We start from the raw sequence: 26564 nt of genomic DNA, 5'->3' as shown, positions 1-26564 counted from the left end.
TGTGTGTGTGTGTGTGAGAGAGAGAGATTGAGTGAGTGAGTGAGTGAGTGAGTGAGTGAGTGAGTGAGTGAGAGAGAGAGAGACAGACCCTGCCAGATCCCTCAGCATTCCATGTGTGTTTGTGTCGGTGGGTGAGAGAGACAGAGACAGAGACAGAGAGACAGACAGACACACACACACACACACACACACACACCCACCCACCTCCACACACCCCCGTGTGCACGTGTGTCTGTGACTCTGTGTGTGTGTGAGATTGAGTGAGAGAGAGAGACAGACCCTGCCAGATCCCTCAGCATTCCATGTGTGTTTGTGTCGGTGGGTGAGAGAGACAGAGACAGAGACAGACACAGAGAGACAGACACACACACACACACAAACACACACACACACCCACCCCCACACACCCCCGTGTGCACGTGTGTCTGTGACTCTGTGTGTGTGTGAGATTGAGTGAGTGAGAGAGAGAGACAGACCGACCCTGCCAGATCCCTCAGCATTCCATGTGTGTTTGTGTCGGTGGGTGAGAGAGACAGAGACAGACACAGAGAGACAGACAGACACACACACACACCCACCCACCCCCATCCACCCTGGTAAAAAAAGGTGGTGGGGGAGCAGGGGAGAAGACACCACTGTGTCCAATGATAGCCTGTGCAGACGCAAAGTCTACAGCTTCTGTGAGATGAAACAAACTCAAGCCACTCAACAATTGTAATTCCACACACATCAAAATAAAGGCACAGAGGTGTGAATGGCTGCACTTCAGCCTTCGGCTTGGAGAGCACACCCATTGTTTCTCCTCAGGCACACCTGTAGCTGACATCTTCCTATTCCCAAGCTTGCCAGGAGGCTTTTCTGCCCGCGGACTTTGGCCACGTCCACAAACCTCGTAACCGGTCTTGAGCGGCGCACGTGGCCTCTGCCTTTGTCGCCCGGTGCAGTCCCATCCGCTCGCTCCCTCCCGGAGAGGGCAGAGCCTCCGAAGGAGACCGTTCAGCTGGATGCGCCAGCCAGCTGGGGCACGCAAAGCCGAGAGGCGCGCTCTCTTTGCCGAGTGCAGGGACGCCCTTGAAGGGCCGAGCGGCCTGCTCCCACTCCCCCTGCAGACTTTTGTGCAGACAGGACAGCGTGACCAGCCTCCCACGACCAGGAGAGCAGTGCAAGTTGAGCCAGCCTCTGAGACCGACCTGGGAGCCAGCCGAGGAAGCCGGCAGCCTTGACGTAGGCAGTGTGCCAGTGACGTAGGCGCCCGTAGGTACGGCCCCACTCCCAGATGATTGGTGGATCACTGGCAGCTTTACATAGCCTCTGACAAGTTGCACTCAGGACGGACCAGGTAGGCAACAGCTGTCCAGCACACCCACCGATCCCAGACAACCTAGGGGAGAGCTGCCAGCGGGCCAGGGCAGCAAGGTCTTTGCCAGGCCTCCTGCTTCAATCTAAACACCAGAGGCTAGGCAGGATGTAGCCGACTCAAGAGGCCGCCTGCATCGCTTCTCGGCCTTTTGGCTAAGATCAAGTGTAGTATCTGTTCTTATCAGTTTAATATCTGATACGTCCCTTATCTGGGGACCATATATTAAATTGATTTTTGGAACAGGGAGATGGAATAGGGGCTTGCTCCGTCCACTCCACGCATCGACCCGGTATTGCAGTGCCTCTGGGAACGGTGCACTCCCCTTCTGGGGAATTTCAAAGTAGCAAAGAAAAGAAAAACGACGAAAGCTCCATCAGGCGGCGGCGGCGGCACAGCAGCACAGACAAGCATGCACGCACATGGAGAGAGAGGAGAGCTGCTTGCTCTACACCTCTCCTGTGTCTGTGTCTGTCTGTCGATACAGCTCACTCACTCACTCACTCACGCAATGTGCAGACAACTCAACAACAGCACGGGCATCATATCTGGGCCGTTTGGCTAAGATCAAGTGCACATCCGGGCTGCAACCAGATCAGGTGCTGCAGGCAAGGCAGCAACTTCATGAGAGATGCCCCTTGGCATTCATTCCTGAAGCAAACTGCTCAACCGGCGCACTCATTCTGATGCCTGCTCACTCGGCTGCTGCCTGCACCAAGCACAGAAGCAGAGTGAAGTGGAGCAGGCCGAAAGACCTTTTCTGTCCCGCCACACTCGCTCCACTTCTCAGGCTCAGGCTTCTCAGCTGCTCCTTGAAGCCAACGGAGGACGCGACGGACGGACGGACGGACGGATGGACGGGCGGGCGAAGGAAGGAAGGAAGGAAGGAAGGAAGGAAGGAAGGAAGGAACGAATGATATCGAGTCACTGGCTCTGCTGCAATTTCACCAGCAGCCAGCCAGCCTGTCGGACAGGCAGGCTCGTTCAAGTGTGCCAGCAGCCAGGGCACGCGGACGGGAGGGAGGAAGGAAGGAAGGGAGGGAGGCATCCGATGGAGCCCGGCTACAGAGCAACGGGGCGCCGCCGCCGCCGGCACAACAGGGCCCGGTGCTCCTGCACCCTGCATCCTCCCCGCCTGCACCAGACTGCCAAGACTGCTGCTCTCCTGCCCAGACAGACAGACCAGCTACAAGCATCACCACCTAGCCATAGCATCAGCAAAACTCTGCCTACCTGCCCTGCCCTGGCCTGGCCTGGCCTCCTGGCCTCCTCTGATGCGTCTGCCTGCCCCAGGCCCAAAGCCCCGCCCACCGTTCAAGGTAAGGCAGAGGCACAACCCCCCACTCCACCCACTCAGACCTCCCCAATATACATCGGCAGTGCAGTGCATCTCTAGCCTCGCTCAGAATCACGTCCCAAACCCCAAGATCACTCAAACGTCTCATGCTTACACCTACCTACTCGGCGTCCAGCTTTGGCGCACGTCTCCACAATTGCCACATCCGTCCACGTGCCCCTGCTTCACGCACGGCACTGTGCCTCCCTCCGGCAGGCATTTCGCCGATCCGTTTCCTGTTTCACAACCAAGGCATAATCAGTACCCCTTTCCTTCCACGGCGCGCACACGCGCCCACCCACTCCACCACTGAGCCATGCCGGCCAAAAACGCACCTGCAGAGCAGTGGGGCACAGGGCCGCCGTCAGCCCGCGACACATTTCCCTCCTGCCGTGCCCTCCCTCCTGTTTCTACATCCGTGCACCCACCCCGCTGCAAAACCAGTCAGTCTGCTCAGGCGTCAGCACAGAGGCATAATGAAGGGCCTCGGCCCTTCTCCCTTTACTGCCCTCTGTACAGCTTGGCAGATCCCTCAGCACTCCGTGTGCACGTGTGTCTGTGACTCTGTGTGTGTGTGTGTGTGTGTGAGAGAGAGAGATTGAGTGAGTGAGTGAGTGAGTGAGTGAGTGAGTGAGTGAGTGAGAGAGAGAGAGACAGACCCTGCCAGATCCCTCAGCATTCCATGTGTGTTTGTGTCGGTGGGTGAGAGAGACAGAGACAGAGACAGAGAGACAGACAGACACACACACACACACACACACACACACCCACCCACCTCCACACACCCCCGTGTGCACGTGTGTCTGTGACTCTGTGTGTGTGTGAGATTGAGTGAGAGAGAGAGACAGACCCTGCCAGATCCCTCAGCATTCCATGTGTGTTTGTGTCGGTGGGTGAGAGAGACAGAGACAGAGACAGACACAGAGAGACAGACACACACACACACACAAACACACACACACACCCACCCCCACACACCCCCGTGTGCACGTGTGTCTGTGACTCTGTGTGTGTGTGAGATTGAGTGAGTGAGAGAGAGAGACAGACCGACCCTGCCAGATCCCTCAGCATTCCATGTGTGTTTGTGTCGGTGGGTGAGAGAGACAGAGACAGACACAGAGAGACAGACAGACACACACACACACCCACCCACCCCCATCCACCCTGGTAAAAAAAGGTGGTGGGGGAGCAGGGGAGAAGACACCACTGTGTCCAATGATAGCCTGTGCAGACGCAAAGTCTACAGCTTCTGTGAGATGAAACAAACTCAAGCCACTCAACAATTGTAATTCCACACACATCAAAATAAAGGCACAGAGGTGTGAATGGCTGCACTTCAGCCTTCGGCTTGGAGAGCACACCCATTGTTTCTCCTCAGGCACACCTGTAGCTGACATCTTCCTATTCCCAAGCTTGCCAGGAGGCTTTTCTGCCCGCGGACTTTGGCCACGTCCACAAACCTCGTAACCGGTCTTGAGCGGCGCACGTGGCCTCTGCCTTTGTCGCCCGGTGCAGTCCCATCCGCTCGCTCCCTCCCGGAGAGGGCAGAGCCTCCGAAGGAGACCGTTCAGCTGGATGCGCCAGCCAGCTGGGGCACGCAAAGCCGAGAGGCGCGCTCTCTTTGCCGAGTGCAGGGACGCCCTTGAAGGGCCGAGCGGCCTGCTCCCACTCCCCCTGCAGACTTTTGTGCAGACAGGACAGCGTGACCAGCCTCCCACGACCAGGAGAGCAGTGCAAGTTGAGCCAGCCTCTGAGACCGACCTGGGAGCCAGCCGAGGAAGCCGGCAGCCTTGACGTAGGCAGTGTGCCAGTGACGTAGGCGCCCGTAGGTACGGCCCCACTCCCAGATGATTGGTGGATCACTGGCAGCTTTACATAGCCTCTGACAAGTTGCACTCAGGACGGACCAGGTAGGCAACAGCTGTCCAGCACACCCACCGATCCCAGACAACCTAGGGGAGAGCTGCCAGCGGGCCAGGGCAGCAAGGTCTTTGCCAGGCCTCCTGCTTCAATCTAAACACCAGAGGCTAGGCAGGATGTAGCCGACTCAAGAGGCCGCCTGCATCGCTTCTCGGCCTTTTGGCTAAGATCAAGTGTAGTATCTGTTCTTATCAGTTTAATATCTGATACGTCCCTTATCTGGGGACCATATATTAAATTGATTTTTGGAACAGGGAGATGGAATAGGGGCTTGCTCCGTCCACTCCACGCATCGACCCGGTATTGCAGTGCCTCTGGGAACGGTGCACTCCCCTTCTGGGGAATTTCAAAGTAGCAAAGAAAAGAAAAACGACGAAAGCTCCATCAGGCGGCGGCGGCGGCACAGCAGCACAGACAAGCATGCACGCACATGGAGAGAGAGGAGAGCTGCTTGCTCTACACCTCTCCTGTGTCTGTGTCTGTCTGTCGATACAGCTCACTCACTCACTCACTCACGCAATGTGCAGACAACTCAACAACAGCACGGGCATCATATCTGGGCCGTTTGGCTAAGATCAAGTGCACATCCGGGCTGCAACCAGATCAGGTGCTGCAGGCAAGGCAGCAACTTCATGAGAGATGCCCCTTGGCATTCATTCCTGAAGCAAACTGCTCAACCGGCGCACTCATTCTGATGCCTGCTCACTCGGCTGCTGCCTGCACCAAGCACAGAAGCAGAGTGAAGTGGAGCAGGCCGAAAGACCTTTTCTGTCCCGCCACACTCGCTCCACTTCTCAGGCTCAGGCTTCTCAGCTGCTCCTTGAAGCCAACGGAGGACGCGACGGACGGACGGACGGACGGATGGACGGGCGGGCGAAGGAAGGAAGGAAGGAAGGAAGGAAGGAAGGAAGGAAGGAACGAACGATATCGAGTCACTGGCTCTGCTGCAATTTCACCAGCAGCCAGCCAGCCTGTCGGACAGGCAGGCTCGTTCAAGTGTGCCAGCAGCCAGGGCACGCGGACGGGAGGGAGGAAGGAAGGAAGGGAGGGAGGCATCCGATGGAGCCCGGCTACAGAGCAACGGGGCGCCGCCGCCGCCGGCACAACAGGGCCCGGTGCTCCTGCACCCTGCATCCTCCCCGCCTGCACCAGACTGCCAAGACTGCTGCTCTCCTGCCCAGACAGACAGACCAGCTACAAGCATCACCACCTAGCCATAGCATCAGCAAAACTCTGCCTACCTGCCCTGCCCTGGCCTGGCCTGGCCTCCTGGCCTCCTCTGATGCGTCTGCCTGCCCCAGGCCCAAAGCCCCGCCCACCGTTCAAGGTAAGGCAGAGGCACAACCCCCCACTCCACCCACTCAGACCTCCCCAATATACATCGGCAGTGCAGTGCATCTCTAGCCTCGCTCAGAATCACGTCCCAAACCCCAAGATCACTCAAACGTCTCATGCTTACACCTACCTACTCGGCGTCCAGCTTTGGCGCACGTCTCCACAATTGCCACATCCGTCCACGTGCCCCTGCTTCACGCACGGCACTGTGCCTCCCTCCGGCAGGCATTTCGCCGATCCGTTTCCTGTTTCACAACCAAGGCATAATCAGTACCCCTTTCCTTCCACGGCGCGCACACGCGCCCACCCACTCCACCACTGAGCCATGCCGGCCAAAAACGCACCTGCAGAGCAGTGGGGCACAGGGCCGCCGTCAGCCCGCGACACATTTCCCTCCTGCCGTGCCCTCCCTCCTGTTTCTACATCCGTGCACCCACCCCGCTGCAAAACCAGTCAGTCTGCTCAGGCGTCAGCACAGAGGCATAATGAAGGGCCTCGGCCCTTCTCCCTTTACTGCCCTCTGTACAGCTTGGCAGATCCCTCAGCACTCCGTGTGCACGTGTGTCTGTGACTCTGTGTGTGTGTGTGTGTGTGTGAGAGAGAGAGATTGAGTGAGTGAGTGAGTGAGTGAGTGAGTGAGTGAGTGAGTGAGAGAGAGAGAGACAGACCCTGCCAGATCCCTCAGCATTCCATGTGTGTTTGTGTCGGTGGGTGAGAGAGACAGAGACAGAGACAGACACAGAGAGACAGACACACACACACACACAAACACACACACACACCCACCCCCACACACCCCCGTGTGCACGTGTGTCTGTGACTCTGTGTGTGTGTGAGATTGAGTGAGAGAGAGAGACAGACCCTGCCAGATCCCTCAGCATTCCATGTGTGTTTGTGTCGGTGGGTGAGAGAGACAGAGACAGAGACAGACACAGAGAGACAGACACACACACACACACAAACACACACACACACCCACCCCCACACACCCCCGTGTGCACGTGTGTCTGTGACTCTGTGTGTGTGTGAGATTGAGTGAGTGAGAGAGAGAGACAGACCGACCCTGCCAGATCCCTCAGCATTCCATGTGTGTTTGTGTCGGTGGGTGAGAGAGACAGAGACAGACACAGAGAGACAGACAGACACACACACACACCCACCCACCCCCATCCACCCTGGTAAAAAAAGGTGGTGGGGGAGCAGGGGAGAAGACACCACTGTGTCCAATGATAGCCTGTGCAGACGCAAAGTCTACAGCTTTTGTGAGATGAAACAAACTCAAGCCACTCAACAATTGTAATTCCACACACATCAAAATAAAGGCACAGAGGTGTGAATGGCTGCACTTCAGCCTTCGGCTTGGAGAGCACACCCATTGTTTCTCCTCAGGCACACCTGTAGCTGACATCTTCCTATTCCCAAGCTTGCCAGGAGGCTTTTCTGCCCGCGGACTTTGGCCACGTCCACAAACCTCGTAACCGGTCTTGAGCGGCGCACGTGGCCTCTGCCTTTGTCGCCCGGTGCAGTCCCATCCGCTCGCTCCCTCCCGGAGAGGGCAGAGCCTCCGAAGGAGACCGTTCAGCTGGATGCGCCAGCCAGCTGGGGCACGCAAAGCCGAGAGGCGCGCTCTCTTTGCCGAGTGCAGGGACGCCCTTGAAGGGCCGAGCGGCCTGCTCCCACTCCCCCTGCAGACTTTTGTGCAGACAGGACAGCGTGACCAGCCTCCCACGACCAGGAGAGCAGTGCAAGTTGAGCCAGCCTCTGAGACCGACCTGGGAGCCAGCCGAGGAAGCCGGCAGCCTTGACGTAGGCAGTGTGCCAGTGACGTAGGCGCCCGTAGGTACGGCCCCACTCCCAGATGATTGGTGGATCACTGGCAGCTTTACATAGCCTCTGACAAGTTGCACTCAGGACGGACCAGGTAGGCAACAGCTGTCCAGCACACCCACCGATCCCAGACAACCTAGGGGAGAGCTGCCAGCGGGCCAGGGCAGCAAGGTCTTTGCCAGGCCTCCTGCTTCAATCTAAACACCAGAGGCTAGGCAGGATGTAGCCGACTCAAGAGGCCGCCTGCATCGCTTCTCGGCCTTTTGGCTAAGATCAAGTGTAGTATCTGTTCTTATCAGTTTAATATCTGATACGTCCCTTATCTGGGGACCATATATTAAATTGATTTTTGGAACAGGGAGATGGAATAGGGGCTTGCTCCGTCCACTCCACGCATCGACCCGGTATTGCAGTGCCTCTGGGAACGGTGCACTCCCCTTCTGGGGAATTTCAAAGTAGCAAAGAAAAGAAAAACGACGAAAGCTCCATCAGGCGGCGGCGGCGGCACAGCAGCACAGACAAGCATGCACGCACATGGAGAGAGAGGAGAGCTGCTTGCTCTACACCTCTCCTGTGTCTGTGTCTGTCTGTCGATACAGCTCACTCACTCACTCACTCACGCAATGTGCAGACAACTCAACAACAGCACGGGCATCATATCTGGGCCGTTTGGCTAAGATCAAGTGCACATCCGGGCTGCAACCAGATCAGGTGCTGCAGGCAAGGCAGCAACTTCATGAGAGATGCCCCTTGGCATTCATTCCTGAAGCAAACTGCTCAACCGGCGCACTCATTCTGATGCCTGCTCACTCGGCTGCTGCCTGCACCAAGCACAGAAGCAGAGTGAAGTGGAGCAGGCCGAAAGACCTTTTCTGTCCCGCCACACTCGCTCCACTTCTCAGGCTCAGGCTTCTCAGCTGCTCCTTGAAGCCAACGGAGGACGCGACGGACGGACGGACGGACGGATGGACGGGCGGGCGAAGGAAGGAAGGAAGGAAGGAAGGAAGGAAGGAAGGAAGGAACGAACGATATCGAGTCACTGGCTCTGCTGCAATTTCACCAGCAGCCAGCCAGCCTGTCGGACAGGCAGGCTCGTTCAAGTGTGCCAGCAGCCAGGGCACGCGGACGGGAGGGAGGAAGGAAGGAAGGGAGGGAGGCATCCGATGGAGCCCGGCTACAGAGCAACGGGGCGCCGCCGCCGCCGGCACAACAGGGCCCGGTGCTCCTGCACCCTGCATCCTCCCCGCCTGCACCAGACTGCCAAGACTGCTGCTCTCCTGCCCAGACAGACAGACCAGCTACAAGCATCACCACCTAGCCATAGCATCAGCAAAACTCTGCCTACCTGCCCTGCCCTGGCCTGGCCTGGCCTCCTGGCCTCCTCTGATGCGTCTGCCTGCCCCAGGCCCAAAGCCCCGCCCACCGTTCAAGGTAAGGCAGAGGCACAACCCCCCACTCCACCCACTCAGACCTCCCCAATATACATCGGCAGTGCAGTGCATCTCTAGCCTCGCTCAGAATCACGTCCCAAACCCCAAGATCACTCAAACGTCTCATGCTTACACCTACCTACTCGGCGTCCAGCTTTGGCGCACGTCTCCACAATTGCCACATCCGTCCACGTGCCCCTGCTTCACGCACGGCACTGTGCCTCCCTCCGGCAGGCATTTCGCCGATCCGTTTCCTGTTTCACAACCAAGGCATAATCAGTACCCCTTTCCTTCCACGGCGCGCACACGCGCCCACCCACTCCACCACTGAGCCATGCCGGCCAAAAACGCACCTGCAGAGCAGTGGGGCACAGGGCCGCCGTCAGCCCGCGACACATTTCCCTCCTGCCGTGCCCTCCCTCCTGTTTCTACATCCGTGCACCCACCCCGCTGCAAAACCAGTCAGTCTGCTCAGGCGTCAGCACAGAGGCATAATGAAGGGCCTCGGCCCTTCTCCCTTTACTGCCCTCTGTACAGCTTGGCAGATCCCTCAGCACTCCGTGTGCACGTGTGTCTGTGACTCTGTGTGTGTGTGTGTGTGTGTGAGAGAGAGAGATTGAGTGAGTGAGTGAGTGAGTGAGTGAGTGAGTGAGTGAGTGAGAGAGAGAGAGACAGACCCTGCCAGATCCCTCAGCATTCCATGTGTGTTTGTGTCGGTGGGTGAGAGAGACAGAGACAGAGACAGACACAGAGAGACAGACACACACACACACACAAACACACACACACACCCACCCCCACACACCCCCGTGTGCACGTGTGTCTGTGACTCTGTGTGTGTGTGAGATTGAGTGAGAGAGAGAGACAGACCCTGCCAGATCCCTCAGCATTCCATGTGTGTTTGTGTCGGTGGGTGAGAGAGACAGAGACAGAGACAGACACAGAGAGACAGACACACACACACACACAAACACACACACACACCCACCCCCACACACCCCCGTGTGCACGTGTGTCTGTGACTCTGTGTGTGTGTGAGATTGAGTGAGTGAGAGAGAGAGACAGACCGACCCTGCCAGATCCCTCAGCATTCCATGTGTGTTTGTGTCGGTGGGTGAGAGAGACAGAGACAGACACAGAGAGACAGACAGACACACACACACACCCACCCACCCCCATCCACCCTGGTAAAAAAAGGTGGTGGGGGAGCAGGGGAGAAGACACCACTGTGTCCAATGATAGCCTGTGCAGACGCAAAGTCTACAGCTTCTGTGAGATGAAACAAACTCAAGCCACTCAACAATTGTAATTCCACACACATCAAAATAAAGGCACAGAGGTGTGAATGGCTGCACTTCAGCCTTCGGCTTGGAGAGCACACCCATTGTTTCTCCTCAGGCACACCTGTAGCTGACATCTTCCTATTCCCAAGCTTGCCAGGAGGCTTTTCTGCCCGCGGACTTTGGCCACGTCCACAAACCTCGTAACCGGTCTTGAGCGGCGCACGTGGCCTCTGCCTTTGTCGCCCGGTGCAGTCCCATCCGCTCGCTCCCTCCCGGAGAGGGCAGAGCCTCCGAAGGAGACCGTTCAGCTGGATGCGCCAGCCAGCTGGGGCACGCAAAGCCGAGAGGCGCGCTCTCTTTGCCGAGTGCAGGGACGCCCTTGAAGGGCCGAGCGGCCTGCTCCCACTCCCCCTGCAGACTTTTGTGCAGACAGGACAGCGTGACCAGCCTCCCACGACCAGGAGAGCAGTGCAAGTTGAGCCAGCCTCTGAGACCGACCTGGGAGCCAGCCGAGGAAGCCGGCAGCCTTGACGTAGGCAGTGTGCCAGTGACGTAGGCGCCCGTAGGTACGGCCCCACTCCCAGATGATTGGTGGATCACTGGCAGCTTTACATAGCCTCTGACAAGTTGCACTCAGGACGGACCAGGTAGGCAACAGCTGTCCAGCACACCCACCGATCCCAGACAACCTAGGGGAGAGCTGCCAGCGGGCCAGGGCAGCAAGGTCTTTGCCAGGCCTCCTGCTTCAATCTAAACACCAGAGGCTAGGCAGGATGTAGCCGACTCAAGAGGCCGCCTGCATCGCTTCTCGGCCTTTTGGCTAAGATCAAGTGTAGTATCTGTTCTTATCAGTTTAATATCTGATACGTCCCTTATCTGGGGACCATATATTAAATTGATTTTTGGAACAGGGAGATGGAATAGGGGCTTGCTCCGTCCACTCCACGCATCGACCCGGTATTGCAGTGCCTCTGGGAACGGTGCACTCCCCTTCTGGGGAATTTCAAAGTAGCAAAGAAAAGAAAAACGACGAAAGCTCCATCAGGCGGCGGCGGCGGCACAGCAGCACAGACAAGCATGCACGCACATGGAGAGAGAGGAGAGCTGCTTGCTCTACACCTCTCCTGTGTCTGTGTCTGTCTGTCGATACAGCTCACTCACTCACTCACTCACGCAATGTGCAGACAACTCAACAACAGCACGGGCATCATATCTGGGCCGTTTGGCTAAGATCAAGTGCACATCCGGGCTGCAACCAGATCAGGTGCTGCAGGCAAGGCAGCAACTTCATGAGAGATGCCCCTTGGCATTCATTCCTGAAGCAAACTGCTCAACCGGCGCACTCATTCTGATGCCTGCTCACTCGGCTGCTGCCTGCACCAAGCACAGAAGCAGAGTGAAGTGGAGCAGGCCGAAAGACCTTTTCTGTCCCGCCACACTCGCTCCACTTCTCAGGCTCAGGCTTCTCAGCTGCTCCTTGAAGCCAACGGAGGACGCGACGGACGGACGGACGGACGGATGGACGGGCGGGCGAAGGAAGGAAGGAAGGAAGGAAGGAAGGAAGGAAGGAAGGAACGAACGATATCGAGTCACTGGCTCTGCTGCAATTTCACCAGCAGCCAGCCAGCCTGTCGGACAGGCAGGCTCGTTCAAGTGTGCCAGCAGCCAGGGCACGCGGACGGGAGGGAGGAAGGAAGGAAGGGAGGGAGGCATCCGATGGAGCCCGGCTACAGAGCAACGGGGCGCCGCCGCCGCCGGCACAACAGGGCCCGGTGCTCCTGCACCCTGCATCCTCCCCGCCTGCACCAGACTGCCAAGACTGCTGCTCTCCTGCCCAGACAGACAGACCAGCTACAAGCATCACCACCTAGCCATAGCATCAGCAAAACTCTGCCTACCTGCCCTGCCCTGGCCTGGCCTGGCCTCCTGGCCTCCTCTGATGCGTCTGCCTGCCCCAGGCCCAAAGCCCCGCCCACCGTTCAAGGTAAGGCAGAGGCACAACCCCCCACTCCACCCACTCAGACCTCCCCAATATACATCGGCAGTGCAGTGCATCTCTAGCCTCGCTCAGAATCACGTCCCAAACCCCAAGATCACTCAAACGTCTCATGCTTACACCTACCTACTCGGCGTCCAGCTTTGGCGCACGTCTCCACAATTGCCACATCCGTCCACGTGCCCCTGCTTCACGCACGGCACTGTGCCTCCCTCCGGCAGGCATTTCGCCGATCCGTTTCCTGTTTCACAACCAAGGCATAATCAGTACCCCTTTCCTTCCACGGCGCGCACACGCGCCCACCCACTCCACCACTGAGCCATGCCGGCCAAAAACGCACCTGCAGAGCAGTGGGGCACAGGGCCGCCGTCAGCCCGCGACACATTTCCCTCCTGCCGTGCCCTCCCTCCTGTTTCTACATCCGTGCACCCACCCCGCTGCAAAACCAGTCAGTCTGCTCAGGCGTCAGCACAGAGGCATAATGAAGGGCCTCGGCCCTTCTCCCTTTACTGCCCTCTGTACAGCTTGGCAGATCCCTCAGCACTCCGTGTGCACGTGTGTCTGTGACTCTGTGTGTGTGTGTGTGTGTGTGTGAGAGAGAGAGATTGAGTGAGTGAGTGAGTGAGTGAGTGAGTGAGTGAGTGAGTGAGAGAGAGAGAGACAGACCCTGCCAGATCCCTCAGCATTCCATGTGTGTTTGTGTCGGTGGGTGAGAGAGACAGAGACAGAGACAGACACAGAGAGACAGACACACACACACACACAAACACACACACACACCCACCCCCACACACCCCCGTGTGCACGTGTGTCTGTGACTCTGTGTGTGTGTGAGATTGAGTGAGAGAGAGAGACAGACCCTGCCAGATCCCTCAGCATTCCATGTGTGTTTGTGTCGGTGGGTGAGAGAGACAGAGACAGAGACAGACACAGAGAGACAGACACACACACACACACAAACACACACACACACCCACCCCCACACACCCCCGTGTGCACGTGTGTCTGTGACTCTGTGTGTGTGTGAGATTGAGTGAGTGAGAGAGAGAGACAGACCGACCCTGCCAGATCCCTCAGCATTCCATGTGTGTTTGTGTCGGTGGGTGAGAGAGACAGAGACAGACACAGAGAGACAGACAGACACACACACACACCCACCCACCCCCATCCACCCTGGTAAAAAAAGGTGGTGGGGGAGCAGGGGAGAAGACACCACTGTGTCCAATGATAGCCTGTGCAGACGCAAAGTCTACAGCTTCTGTGAGATGAAACAAACTCAAGCCACTCAACAATTGTAATTCCACACACATCAAAATAAAGGCACAGAGGTGTGAATGGCTGCACTTCAGCCTTCGGCTTGGAGAGCACACCCATTGTTTCTCCTCAGGCACACCTGTAGCTGACATCTTCCTATTCCCAAGCTTGCCAGGAGGCTTTTCTGCCCGCGGACTTTGGCCACGTCCACAAACCTCGTAACCGGTCTTGAGCGGCGCACGTGGCCTCTGCCTTTGTCGCCCGGTGCAGTCCCATCCGCTCGCTCCCTCCCGGAGAGGGCAGAGCCTCCGAAGGAGACCGTTCAGCTGGATGCGCCAGCCAGCTGGGGCACGCAAAGCCGAGAGGCGCGCTCTCTTTGCCGAGTGCAGGGACGCCCTTGAAGGGCCGAGCGGCCTGCTCCCACTCCCCCTGCAGACTTTTGTGCAGACAGGACAGCGTGACCAGCCTCCCACGACCAGGAGAGCAGTGCAAGTTGAGCCAGCCTCTGAGACCGACCTGGGAGCCAGCCGAGGAAGCCGGCAGCCTTGACGTAGGCAGTGTGCCAGTGACGTAGGCGCCCGTAGGTACGGCCCCACTCCCAGATGATTGGTGGATCACTGGCAGCTTTACATAGCCTCTGACAAGTTGCACTCAGGACGGACCAGGTAGGCAACAGCTGTCCAGCACACCCACCGATCCCAGACAACCTAGGGGAGAGCTGCCAGCGGGCCAGGGCAGCAAGGTCTTTGCCAGGCCTCCTGCTTCAATCTAAACACCAGAGGCTAGGCAGGATGTAGCCGACTCAAGAGGCCGCCTGCATCGCTTCTCGGCCTTTTGGCTAAGATCAAGTGTAAAGGTGTTGGGGATCTGGTTCGGAGGGGCTGAGGCGTGCAACAAGAACTGGCAGGAGCGGACTGCCAAGGTGAAACAGAAACTGGGACTGTGGGGAGGGCGCTCCCTGTCGATAACGGGCAAGAACCTGGTCATCAGGTGTGAGGTGCTCTCAGGGCTGCTGTACTTGGCGCAGGTCTGGCCCGTCCCCCGCTCCTACAGCTCGGAAATCACCCGGGCTGTCTTCAGATTCGTCTGGGGATCCAAGATGGAGCGGGTGAGACGGACCGCCATGCACAAGTCCCTGGACAACGGGGGCAAGAACGTCCCCAATGTCGCCCTCACCCTGATGGCCAGCTTCGTATGTGGCTGCATCAGGTTGTGTGTAGAGCCCAGGTATGTGGGCACCAAGTACCACTATGTGCCCAGGTTCTACTTGTCGCCCTGGCTGCGAAGGATGGGTCTGGCCCCACTCCCGCGCAACGCCCCAGTCAGCTGGTCGTTGCCGGCATACCTATCCCACGTAGCAAAGTTCTTCCAGGAGAACGCCTTTGACCACAAGGCCATCAGGCAGTGGTCGGCACGAAGTGTCCTGCAGGCACTGCAGGAGAAGGACGTGATGGACACAGTGGGGTGGTTCCCTGAGCAGACTGTCCAGTTCATCTGGCAAAATGCCTCATCGCCAGATCTCACCAACAGGCACCAAGACCTCGCCTGGCTGGCGGTGAGAGGGGCCCTCCCAGTCAGAGCCCTCCTGTACGCCCGGAACGTCGTCTCCGCACCCCACTGCCCACGGGAGGACTGCAGTGAGGAGGAGTCTGTGACCCACCTCTTTGCACACTGCCAGTTCGCAAAGAGGGTGTGGAGGAGGATGGACGGGCTAGTGTCACGTTTCATCCCCAGCAGCTGCGTGACAGAGGACTCTCTGATCTACGGGCTGTTCCCGGGGACGCACACGGAGACCAACATCCGGTGCTGCTGGCAGATCATCAACTCGGTGAAAGACGCTCTTTGGTCAGCCCGAAACTTGATCATCTACCAGCACATGGAGATGTCCGTGGGAGAATGCTGCCGACTGGCACACTCTCGGCTGCAGGAGTACGTGCTGAGGGACGCACTGAAACTTGGTGCAGCCACCGCAAGGGCCCGGTGGGGAAGGACCACAGTATAGGTTTCTCCACCCGTGGGAGTGGGAGGGGTCGGTGGGCGAGGAGTATACCCCTCAACAATGAGATGCTAAGCTGAACTACTGGAGTGCCACGTGGGTGGCTATAAACACGGGTATTTTACTGAGTATAATGGAAACGTATGTAAAGGATGAAAAGTTATTGAATGGTTTATTGTATATATTTATTTTTGAATAAAGTATATTTTGAAATAAAAAAAAAAAAAAAAAAAAAAAAAATCTGTTCTTATCAGTTTAATATCTGATACGTCCCTTATCTGGGGACCATATATTAAATTGATTTTTGGAACAGGGAGATGGAATAGGGGCTTGCTCCGTCCACTCCACGCATCGACCCGGTATTGCAGTGCCTCTGGGAACGGTGCACTCCCCTTCTGGGGAATTTCAAAGTAGCAAAGAAAAGAAAAACGACGAAAGCTCCATCAGGCGGCGGCGGCGGCACAGCAGCACAGACAAGCATGCACGCACATGGAGAGAGAGGAGAGCTGCTTGCTCTACACCTCTCCTGTGTCTGTGTCTGTCTGTCGATACAGCTCACTCACTCACTCACTCACGCAATGTGCAGACAACTCAACAACAGCACGGGCATCATATCTGGGCCGTTTGGCTAAGATCAAGTGCACATCCGGGCTGCAACCAGATCAGGTGCTGCAGGCAAGGCAGCAACTTCATGAGAGATGCCCCTTGGCATTCATTCCTGAAGCAAACTGCTCAACCGGCGCACTCATTCTGATGCCTGCTCACTCGGCTGCTGCCTGCACCAAGCACAGAAGCAGAGTGAAGTGGAGCAGGCCGAAAGACCTTTTCTGTCCCGCCACACTCGCTCCACTTCTCAGGCTCAGGCTTCTCAGCTGCTCCTTGAAGCCAACGGAGGACGCGACGGACGGACGGACGGACGGATGGACGGGCGGGCGAAGGAAGGAAGGAAGGAAGGAAGGAAGGAAGGAAGGAAGGAACGAACGATATCGAGTCACTGGCTCTGCTGCAATTTCACCAGCAGCCAGCCAGCCTGTCGGACAGGCAGGCTCGTTCAAGTGTGCCAGCAGCCAGGGCACGCGGACGGGAGGGAGGAAGGAAGGAAGGGAGGGAGGCATCCGATGGAGCCCGGCTACAGAGCAACGGGGCGCCGCCGCCGCCGGCACAACAGGGCCCGGTGCTCCTGCACCCTGCATCCTCCCCGCCTGCACCAGACTGCCAAGACTGCTGCTCTCCTGCCCAGACAGACAGACCAGCTACAAGCATCACCACCTAGCCATAGCATCAGCAAAACTCTGCCTACCTGCCCTGCCCTGGCCTGGCCTGGCCTCCTGGCCTCCTCTGATGCGTCTGCCTGCCCCAGGCCCAAAGCCCCGCCCACCGTTCAAGGTAAGGCAGAGGCACAACCCCCCACTCCACCCACTCAGACCTCCCCAATATACATCGGCAGTGCAGTGCATCTCTAGCCTCGCTCAGAATCACGTCCCAAACCCCAAGATCACTCAAACGTCTCATGCTTACACCTACCTACTCGGCGTCCAGCTTTGGCGCACGTCTCCACAATTGCCACATCCGTCCACGTGCCCCTGCTTCACGCACGGCACTGTGCCTCCCTCCGGCAGGCATTTCGCCGATCCGTTTCCTGTTTCACAACCAAGGCATAATCAGTACCCCTTTCCTTCCACGGCGCGCACACGCGCCCACCCACTCCACCACTGAGCCATGCCGGCCAAAAACGCACCTGCAGAGCAGTGGGGCACAGGGCCGCCGTCAGCCCGCGACACATTTCCCTCCTGCCGTGCCCTCCCTCCTGTTTCTACATCCGTGCACCCACCCCGCTGCAAAACCAGTCAGTCTGCTCAGGCGTCAGCACAGAGGCATAATGAAGGGCCTCGGCCCTTCTCCCTTTACTGCCCTCTGTACAGCTTGGCAGATCCCTCAGCACTCCGTGTGCACGTGTGTCTGTGACTCTGTGTGTGTGTGTGTGTGTGTGAGAGAGAGAGATTGAGTGAGTGAGTGAGTGAGTGAGTGAGTGAGTGAGTGAGTGAGAGAGAGAGAGACAGACCCTGCCAGATCCCTCAGCATTCCATGTGTGTTTGTGTCGGTGGGTGAGAGAGACAGAGACAGAGACAGACACAGAGAGACAGACACACACACACACACAAACACACACACACACCCACCCCCACACACCCCCGTGTGCACGTGTGTCTGTGACTCTGTGTGTGTGTGAGATTGAGTGAGAGAGAGAGACAGACCCTGCCAGATCCCTCAGCATTCCATGTGTGTTTGTGTCGGTGGGTGAGAGAGACAGAGACAGAGACAGACACAGAGAGACAGACACACACACACACACAAACACACACACACACCCACCCCCACACACCCCCGTGTGCACGTGTGTCTGTGACTCTGTGTGTGTGTGAGATTGAGTGAGTGAGAGAGAGAGACAGACCGACCCTGCCAGATCCCTCAGCATTCCATGTGTGTTTGTGTCGGTGGGTGAGAGAGACAGAGACAGACACAGAGAGACAGACAGACACACACACACACCCACCCACCCCCATCCACCCTGGTAAAAAAAGGTGGTGGGGGAGCAGGGGAGAAGACACCACTGTGTCCAATGATAGCCTGTGCAGACGCAAAGTCTACAGCTTCTGTGAGATGAAACAAACTCAAGCCACTCAACAATTGTAATTCCACACACATCAAAATAAAGGCACAGAGGTGTGAATGGCTGCACTTCAGCCTTCGGCTTGGAGAGCACACCCATTGTTTCTCCTCAGGCACACCTGTAGCTGACATCTTCCTATTCCCAAGCTTGCCAGGAGGCTTTTCTGCCCGCGGACTTTGGCCACGTCCACAAACCTCGTAACCGGTCTTGAGCGGCGCACGTGGCCTCTGCCTTTGTCGCCCGGTGCAGTCCCATCCGCTCGCTCCCTCCCGGAGAGGGCAGAGCCTCCGAAGGAGACCGTTCAGCTGGATGCGCCAGCCAGCTGGGGCACGCAAAGCCGAGAGGCGCGCTCTCTTTGCCGAGTGCAGGGACGCCCTTGAAGGGCCGAGCGGCCTGCTCCCACTCCCCCTGCAGACTTTTGTGCAGACAGGACAGCGTGACCAGCCTCCCACGACCAGGAGAGCAGTGCAAGTTGAGCCAGCCTCTGAGACCGACCTGGGAGCCAGCCGAGGAAGCCGGCAGCCTTGACGTAGGCAGTGTGCCAGTGACGTAGGCGCCCGTAGGTACGGCCCCACTCCCAGATGATTGGTGGATCACTGGCAGCTTTACATAGCCTCTGACAAGTTGCACTCAGGACGGACCAGGTAGGCAACAGCTGTCCAGCACACCCACCGATCCCAGACAACCTAGGGGAGAGCTGCCAGCGGGCCAGGGCAGCAAGGTCTTTGCCAGGCCTCCTGCTTCAATCTAAACACCAGAGGCTAGGCAGGATGTAGCCGACTCAAGAGGCCGCCTGCATCGCTTCTCGGCCTTTTGGCTAAGATCAAGTGTAGTATCTGTTCACCAAGTACCACTATGTGCCCAGGTTCTACTTGTCGCCCTGGCTGCGAAGGATGGGTCTGGCCCCACTCCCGCGCAACGCCCCAGTCAGCTGGTCGTTGCCGGCATACCTATCCCACGTAGCAAAGTTCTTCCAGGAGAACGCCTTTGACCACAAGGCCATCAGGCAGTGGTCGGCACGAAGTGTCCTGCAGGCACTGCAGGAGAAGGACGTGATGGACACAGTGGGGTGGTTCCCTGAGCAGACTGTCCAGTTCATCTGGCAAAATGCCTCATCGCCAGATCTCACCAACAGGCACCAAGACCTCGCCTGGCTGGCGGTGAGAGGGGCCCTCCCAGTCAGAGCCCTCCTGTACGCCCGGAACGTCGTCTCCGCACCCCACTGCCCACGGGAGGACTGCAGTGAGGAGGAGTCTGTGACCCACCTCTTTGCACACTGCCAGTTCGCAAAGAGGGTGTGGAGGAGGGTGGACGGGCTAGTGTCACGTTTCATCCCCAGCAGCTGCGTGACAGAGGACTCTCTGATCTACGGGCTGTTCCCGGGGACGCACACGGAGACCAACATCCGGTGCTGCTGGCAGATCATCAACTCGGTGAAAGACGCTCTTTGGTCAGCCCGAAACTTGGTGATCTACCAGCACATGGAGATGTCAGTGGGAGAATGCTGCCGACTGGCACACTCTCGGCTGCAGGAGTACGTGCTGAGGGACGCACTGAAACTTGGTGCAGCCACCGCAAGGGCCCGGTGGGGAAGGACCACAGTATAGGTTTCTCCACCCGTGGGAGTGGGAGGGGTCGGTGGGCGAGGAGTATACCCCTCAACAATGAGATGCTAAGCTGAACTACTGGAGTGCCACATGGGTGGCTATAAACACGGGTATTTTACTGAGTATAATGGAAACGTATGCAAAGGATGAAAAGTTATTGAATGGTTTACTGTATATATTTATTTTTGAATAAAGTATATTTTGAAATAAAAAAAAAAAAAAAATCTGTTCTTATCAGACCAGAAGGCGCAGGAGGAGAGTTCGCGCTGACGCAGGGGTGGATCCTAATGCTGATTGGCCTCCAATCTAACACCCCATACCAGCGACGACAGCAGTGAGTTAGAAGATGGCAGCAGCGAGCAATACATCAGCTCGAGGCCAGGGTATCAAGAACACTGTCAGGCTGACAGTGCGAGACCGGAACGGGGGCACCGGCTTCACCCGAGAGACCTTCATCCGGAAGGTCTTGCTGGATTGCTGCGGATTTACGCCCGATGACATCTACTGCGTCCAGGACTTCGCAGGCTTCTTCGATGTCACTTTCCGGCAGGCTGCAGGGTGGCAGAAGCTGTACCAGCAGCTTCAGCTGAAGGGGACAGAGGCGCCGCTGTCGCTGCTGAAAGCACAGCCCCTCTTTGCAACGGCTACGCAACAGGAAAGGACAATCACGGTGCACATGTTCAACCCGCACGTGCCAGTGGTAGATGTCCTTACGTTCCTCGCTCGGTATGTGGAGAGCGTAGGAACACCAGCAGACGTGAAGGACGGGCTGGGAATCTGGACCAGCAAACGGCAGGTGATGGTGAAGCTGAGGTTGGATTCCAACGGCGGCATCGTCCACCCCCCCTCCGTCTTCGCCATCGGAGGGAACCGAGGGTACATGGTGTACGCGGGACAACCCAGGGTGTGCCGAAACTGCGGCAAGGAAGGGCACATCGCAGCCCAGTGCAGGGTGGTGATGTGCAAGAACTGTAAAATGGAAGGCCACCTGACCAAAGACTGCACGCAGGCCAAGGCCTGCAACCTCTGCGGACAGGCTGGCCACCTGTACAGAGCCTGCCCGAAGCGTGGGGGCACCTACGCACAGGCGACCAGGGGAGGTGCTGGCCCTGAAAGGGCCCAGGCTGATGCGGACGTACCCGCCAGCGCTGCAGATGAGGCACCCGACAGGACGGATGACGAGACCAGGGAGGAAGGTGCAAGCACCCCAAGACCTGCCACCCCACTGCAGACCCTCCAGGACCAGGCAAACGACGAGCAGGAGTCCATGGAGGAGGGGAGAGCTGAGGCGGAAACCGAATGGAAGGTCGTGAAACGAAAAAAGACCCAAAAGGCGGCGGCCAAGCGACAGAAGGCGGAGCAACGCCAGAAAAGGGCAGGGAACCACGCAGCCCCTGGTACCCTGTCCTCTTCAGAGGAGGAAGGAGTTGGGGGAGGCCAGCAGCCCCGGCGGAAGAAGCGGCTGGCAGAACAGGTGGAGAGGAGGAGAGAGAGGGGAGAAAGTCTGCTGGCCACCCCCCAAGTACAGGAGGCGGAGAGCAGCAGACGCACAGAGCTCCGGGAATCCGGGAGCAGAGCCACGGCTGGTACCCAGCAGCCGGAAGGGGAAGCAGCCCAGGAAGTCAGCAACCGCCCGGGCCCAGACCCAGAACCAGAACGGCCACACACGGAGGAGTACTACCAGCAGTACCTGAGCCCACAGGAGGTGGAAAACTTCACAAAGGCGGTGGGGATGAAGGCTCAGGATGGCAAGAGTGAGGACGGAGAGCAGCCAAAATAAAAGACTTAACGATGGCAGACCTTAAATTGGCGTGCTTGAATGTGCGAAGTTTGAAGAGTACTGGGCGATGCGTCAGCACGCTCCAGTACCTGGACACTGTAAAGGCCGATGTGACCTTCCTCCAGGAGTGTGGACTACCACATCTCCGTAACTACCGGAGGTGGTCACGGTGGTGGAAAAAAGGTTTGTCGGTGTGGTCGGGGGGCAACGATTGTCGCGCTTCCGGCCTGGGGATTCTGCTGCGGGGAGGCAACTTCTCAATCACCCAAGTTAAAGAGGTGGTTGCGGGGCGCCTCCTGGTAGCAGACGTCAAATACCGGGGCACTCCGCTCCGGCTGATCAACATGTACGCCTCCCCCGTGCGGAGCGAGCGGCTGGCCGTCTTCGAGCAGCTCCCACAGCTGCTGGTGACGACCCAGCCGGTCGTTCTGGCCGGAGACTTCAATTGCACCATTGATGCGGCTGGAGGACCCGGCAGTGCCGACGGCAGGCTAGACAGTACCTCTAGACTCCTGAGGGAAATGGTGAAGACAGCCAAGCTGCGCGACGCCTTTGGCACCCCCACAGGTGGAGCACAGCCGCAAGCCACCTGGACACGATCGGACGGCTCAGCCCGCTCCCGGATCGACTTCCTCTTCCTGTCTGAGTCCCTCACGGTCAGGTCCACCGACGTCACGCCGGTGTTCTTCTCTGACCACTGCCTTCTGAGAGCCACCTGTCACTTACGGGAGGACCAGAAGGCAGGCAGGGGGACGTGGAAGCTGAACGTAAAGCTGCTGACCCCAGAGAACATCGAGGAACTAGAGAGGGAGTACACAGGTTGGAGAACCTTGAAAGCCTTCTTTGATTCCCCGGTTCACTGGTGGGAAGCCACCAAGGAGAACATTAAGAGGTTCTTCATCCGCAAGGGTATTCAGAAGGCAAGGCAGGAGCAGAGGGAACTGCGTAAACTCCAGACAGAGTTGCAGCAACTTCTCCTTCTGCAGTCGAAGGGGGTGGATGTCAGGGAGGAACTGCGAGAGGTGAAGGGCCGGCAAGCCCAGCACCTCGCCGCGGAATCCTCCAAGATCATCTTCCGATCAAGGGTCCAAACCGTGGAGCAGGACGAGACGTGCTCACGCTTCTTCTTCCAAAAGGTGCACAGGGGGAGCTCTGTGATCCACAACCTTAAGGAAGAGGACGGCTCAGTCGCGTCCTCGCAGACCGACATACTGAGGATCTGCAAGTCCTTCTATGCCGGTCTGTACGAGGAAAAGGCCACAGAATCCACAGCCTCCCACAACTTCCTGTCGTCTATCACGCAGGTCTTAGACGACGGCAAGCGGGAGAGTCTGGATCAGCCACTGACCCTGGACGAGCTGACAGGCTCCATCCGTTCCTTCGGGTCGGGTAAGACTCCCGGAAGCGACGGCTTACCGGCCGAGTTGTACTCGGCTCTGTGGAACTGGATGGGCCCAGACCTGCTGGAAGTGTACAACGCTATGCTTCTGGCCGGCAGTATGTCTGAGTCCATGAGGAAGGGCATCATCACCCTCATCTACAAGCAGAAGGGGGAAAGGGAGGACATTAGGAATTGGAGACCCATCTCTCTCCTGAATGTGGACTACAAGATCCTGTCCAAGGCTATCGCCAACAGGGTCAAGTCTGCTCTGGGACAGGTGATCCACCCGGACCAAACCTGTGCTGTACCGGGCAGGAAGATCTCAGACAGCCTCGCGCTGCTGAGGGACACCATCGCCTACGTGCAGGACAGGGGGGTGGACGCCTGCCTGGTCAGCTTGGACCAGGAGAAAGCCTTCGACAGGATATCGCACACATACATGGCGGACGTGCTCTCCAAAATGGGATTTGGGGAGGGAATCCGGAATTGGATCAGACTGCTCTACACAGACATCCGTAGTGCAGTCCAGGTCAACGGGTGGGAAACAGACAGCTTCCCCATCAGGTCTGGAGTCAGGCAGGGCTGCCCCCTCTCCCCTGTCTTGTTTGTCTGCTGCATAGAACCCTTTGTGGAAGCCATCAGGAGGGATGAGGGCATAAGAGGGGTGACGCTGCCAGGCAGTGGAGGGACCCAAGTGAAAACCTCCCTGTACATGGACGACGTCACCGTCTTCTGCTCTGATCCGAGGTCAGTTCGCAGGTTGATTGGCACCTGCGAACAGTTCGAGCTAGCGTCGGGGGCCAGGGTCAACCGCACGAAGAGCGAAGCCATGCTCTTTGGCAACTGGCCCGACCGATCCAGCGTCCCCTTCACCATCAGGTCTGACCACGTGAAGGTGTTGGGGATCTGGTTCGGAGGGGCTGAGGCGTGCAACAAGAACTGGCAGGAGCGGACTGCCAAGGTGAAACAGAAACTGGGACTGTGGGGAGGGCGCTCCCTGTCGATAACGGGCAAGAACCTGGTCATCAGGTGTGAGGTGCTCTCAGGGCTGCTGTACTTGGCGCAGGTCTGGCCCGTCCCCCGCTCCTACAGCTCGGAAATCACCCGGGCTGTCTTCAGATTCGTCTGGGGATCCAAGATGGAGCGGGTGAGACGGACCGCCATGCACAAGTCCCTGGACAACGGGGGCAAGAACGTCCCCAATGTCGCCCTCACCCTGATGGCCAGCTTCGTATGTGGCTGCATCAGGTTGTGTGTAGAGCCCAGGTATGTGGGCACCAAGTACCACTATGTGCCCAGGTTCTACTTGTCGCCCTGGCTGCGAAGGATGGGTCTGGCCCCACTCCCGCGCAACGCCCCAGTCAGCTGGTCGTTGCCGGCATACCTATCCCACGTAGCAAAGTTCTTCCAGGAGAACGCCTTCGACCACAAGGCCATCAGGCAGTGGTCGGCACGAAGTGTCCTGCAGGCACTGCAGGAGAAGGACGTGATGGACACAGTGGGGTGGTTCCCTGAGCAGACTGTCCAGTTCATCTGGCAAAATGCCTCATCGCCAGATCTCACCAACAGGCACCAAGACCTCGCCTGGCTGGCGGTGAGAGGGGCCCTCCCAGTCAGAGCCCTCCTGTATGCCCGGAACGTCGTCTCCGCACCCCACTGCCCACGGGAGGACTGCAGTGAGGAGGAGTCTGTGACCCACCTCTTTGCACACTGCCAGTTCGCAAAGAGGGTGTGGAGGAGGATGGACGGGCTAGTGTCACGTTTCATCCCCAGCAGCTGCGTGACAGAGGACTCTCTGATCTACGGGCTGTTCCCGGGGACGCACACGGAGACCAACATCCGGTGCTGCTGGCAGATCATCAACTCGGTGAAAGACGCTCTTTGGTCAGCCCGAAACTTGATGATCTACCAGCACATGGAGATGTCCGTGGGAGAATGCTGCCGACTGGCACACTCTCGGCTGCAGGAGTACGTGCTGAGGGACGCACTGAAACTTGGTGCAGCCACCGCAAGGGCCCGGTGGGGAAGGACCACAGTATAGGTTTCTCCACCCGTGGGAGTGGGAGGGGTCGGTGGGCGAGGAGTATACCCCTCAACAATGAGATGCAAAGCTGAACTACTGGAGTGCCACATGGGTGGCTATAAACACGGGTATTTTACTGAGTATAATGGAAACGTATGTAAAGGATGAAAAGTTATTGAATGGTTTACTGTATATATTTATTTTTGAATAAAGTATATTTTGATATAAAAAAAAAAAAAAAAAATCTGTTCTTATCAGTTTAATATCTGATACGTCCCTTATCTGGGGACCATATATTAAATTGATTTTTGGAACAGGGAGATGGAATAGGGGCTTGCTCCGTCCACTCCACGCATCGACCCGGTATTGCAGTGCCTCTGGGAACGGTGCACTCCCCTTCTGGGGAATTTCAAAGTAGCAAAGAAAAGAAAAACGACGAAAGCTCCATCAGGCGGCGGCGGCGGCACAGCAGCACAGACAAGCATGCACGCACATGGAGAGAGAGGAGAGCTGCTTGCTCTACACCTCTCCTGTGTCTGTGTCTGTCTGTCGATACAGCTCACTCACTCACTCACTCACGCAATGTGCAGACAACTCAACAACAGCACGGGCATCATATCTGGGCCGTTTGGCTAAGATCAAGTGCACATCCGGGCTGCAACCAGATCAGGTGCTGCAGGCAAGGCAGCAACTTCATGAGAGATGCCCCTTGGCATTCATTCCTGAAGCAAACTGCTCAACCGGCGCACTCATTCTGATGCCTGCTCACTCGGCTGCTGCCTGCACCAAGCACAGAAGCAGAGTGAAGTGGAGCAGGCCGAAAGACCTTTTCTGTCCCGCCACACTCGCTCCACTTCTCAGGCTCAGGCTTCTCAGCTGCTCCTTGAAGCCAACGGAGGACGCGACGGACGGACGGACGGACGGATGGACGGGCGGGCGAAGGAAGGAAGGAAGGAAGGAAGGAAGGAAGGAAGGAACGAACGATATCGAGTCACTGGCTCTGCTGCAATTTCACCAGCAGCCAGCCAGCCTGTCGGACAGGCAGGCTCGTTCAAGTGTGCCAGCAGCCAGGGCACGCGGACGGGAGGGAGGAAGGAAGGAAGGGAGGGAGGCATCCGATGGAGCCCGGCTACAGAGCAACGGGGCGCCGCCGCCGCCGGCACAACAGGGCCCGGTGCTCCTGCACCCTGCATCCTCCCCGCCTGCACCAGACTGCCAAGACTGCTGCTCTCCTGCCCAGACAGACAGACCAGCTACAAGCATCACCACCTAGCCATAGCATCAGCAAAACTCTGCCTACCTGCCCTGCCCTGGCCTGGCCTGGCCTCCTGGCCTCCTCTGATGCGTCTGCCTGCCCCAGGCCCAAAG

General features: G+C 57.8%; 5 non-coding genes and 2 pseudogenes across 5 annotated transcripts; all 7 read left to right on the top strand.

Moving 5' to 3' along the window:
* Positions 1–1492: 1492 nt before the first annotated feature.
* On the top strand, positions 1493–1683 carry LOC140192127 (U2 spliceosomal RNA). Its single transcript, XR_011884082.1, has one exon. It is a non-coding gene; the product is annotated as a U2 spliceosomal RNA (small nuclear RNA).
* Positions 1684–4756: 3073 nt separating this feature from the next.
* On the top strand, positions 4757–4947 carry LOC140192126 (U2 spliceosomal RNA). The gene has a single exon (XR_011884081.1). It is a non-coding gene; the product is annotated as a U2 spliceosomal RNA (small nuclear RNA).
* A 3075-nt stretch (positions 4948–8022) lies between these two features.
* Positions 8023–8213, top strand: LOC140192125 (U2 spliceosomal RNA). The gene has a single exon (XR_011884080.1). It is a non-coding gene; the product is annotated as a U2 spliceosomal RNA (small nuclear RNA).
* Positions 8214–11288: 3075 nt separating this feature from the next.
* Positions 11289–11479, top strand: LOC140192124 (U2 spliceosomal RNA). Its single transcript, XR_011884079.1, has one exon. It is a non-coding gene; the product is annotated as a U2 spliceosomal RNA (small nuclear RNA).
* A 4436-nt stretch (positions 11480–15915) lies between these two features.
* LOC140192094 (U2 spliceosomal RNA) lies at positions 15916–16127 on the top strand (annotated as a pseudogene).
* A 3075-nt stretch (positions 16128–19202) lies between these two features.
* LOC140192106 (U2 spliceosomal RNA) lies at positions 19203–19282 on the top strand (annotated as a pseudogene).
* Positions 19283–25410: 6128 nt separating this feature from the next.
* On the top strand, positions 25411–25593 carry LOC140192086 (U2 spliceosomal RNA). The gene has a single exon (XR_011884061.1). It is a non-coding gene; the product is annotated as a U2 spliceosomal RNA (small nuclear RNA).
* Positions 25594–26564: the final 971 nt, after the last annotated feature.

The sequence above is a fragment of the Mobula birostris genome, assembly GCF_030028105.1.
Source record: "Mobula birostris isolate sMobBir1 chromosome 11 unlocalized genomic scaffold, sMobBir1.hap1 SUPER_11_unloc_1, whole genome shotgun sequence".
Taxonomy (NCBI): Eukaryota; Metazoa; Chordata; class Chondrichthyes; order Myliobatiformes; family Myliobatidae; genus Mobula; species Mobula birostris.
The sequence above is the reverse complement of the archived record's forward strand: the minus strand, read 5'-3'. Positions and strand labels throughout refer to the sequence as shown.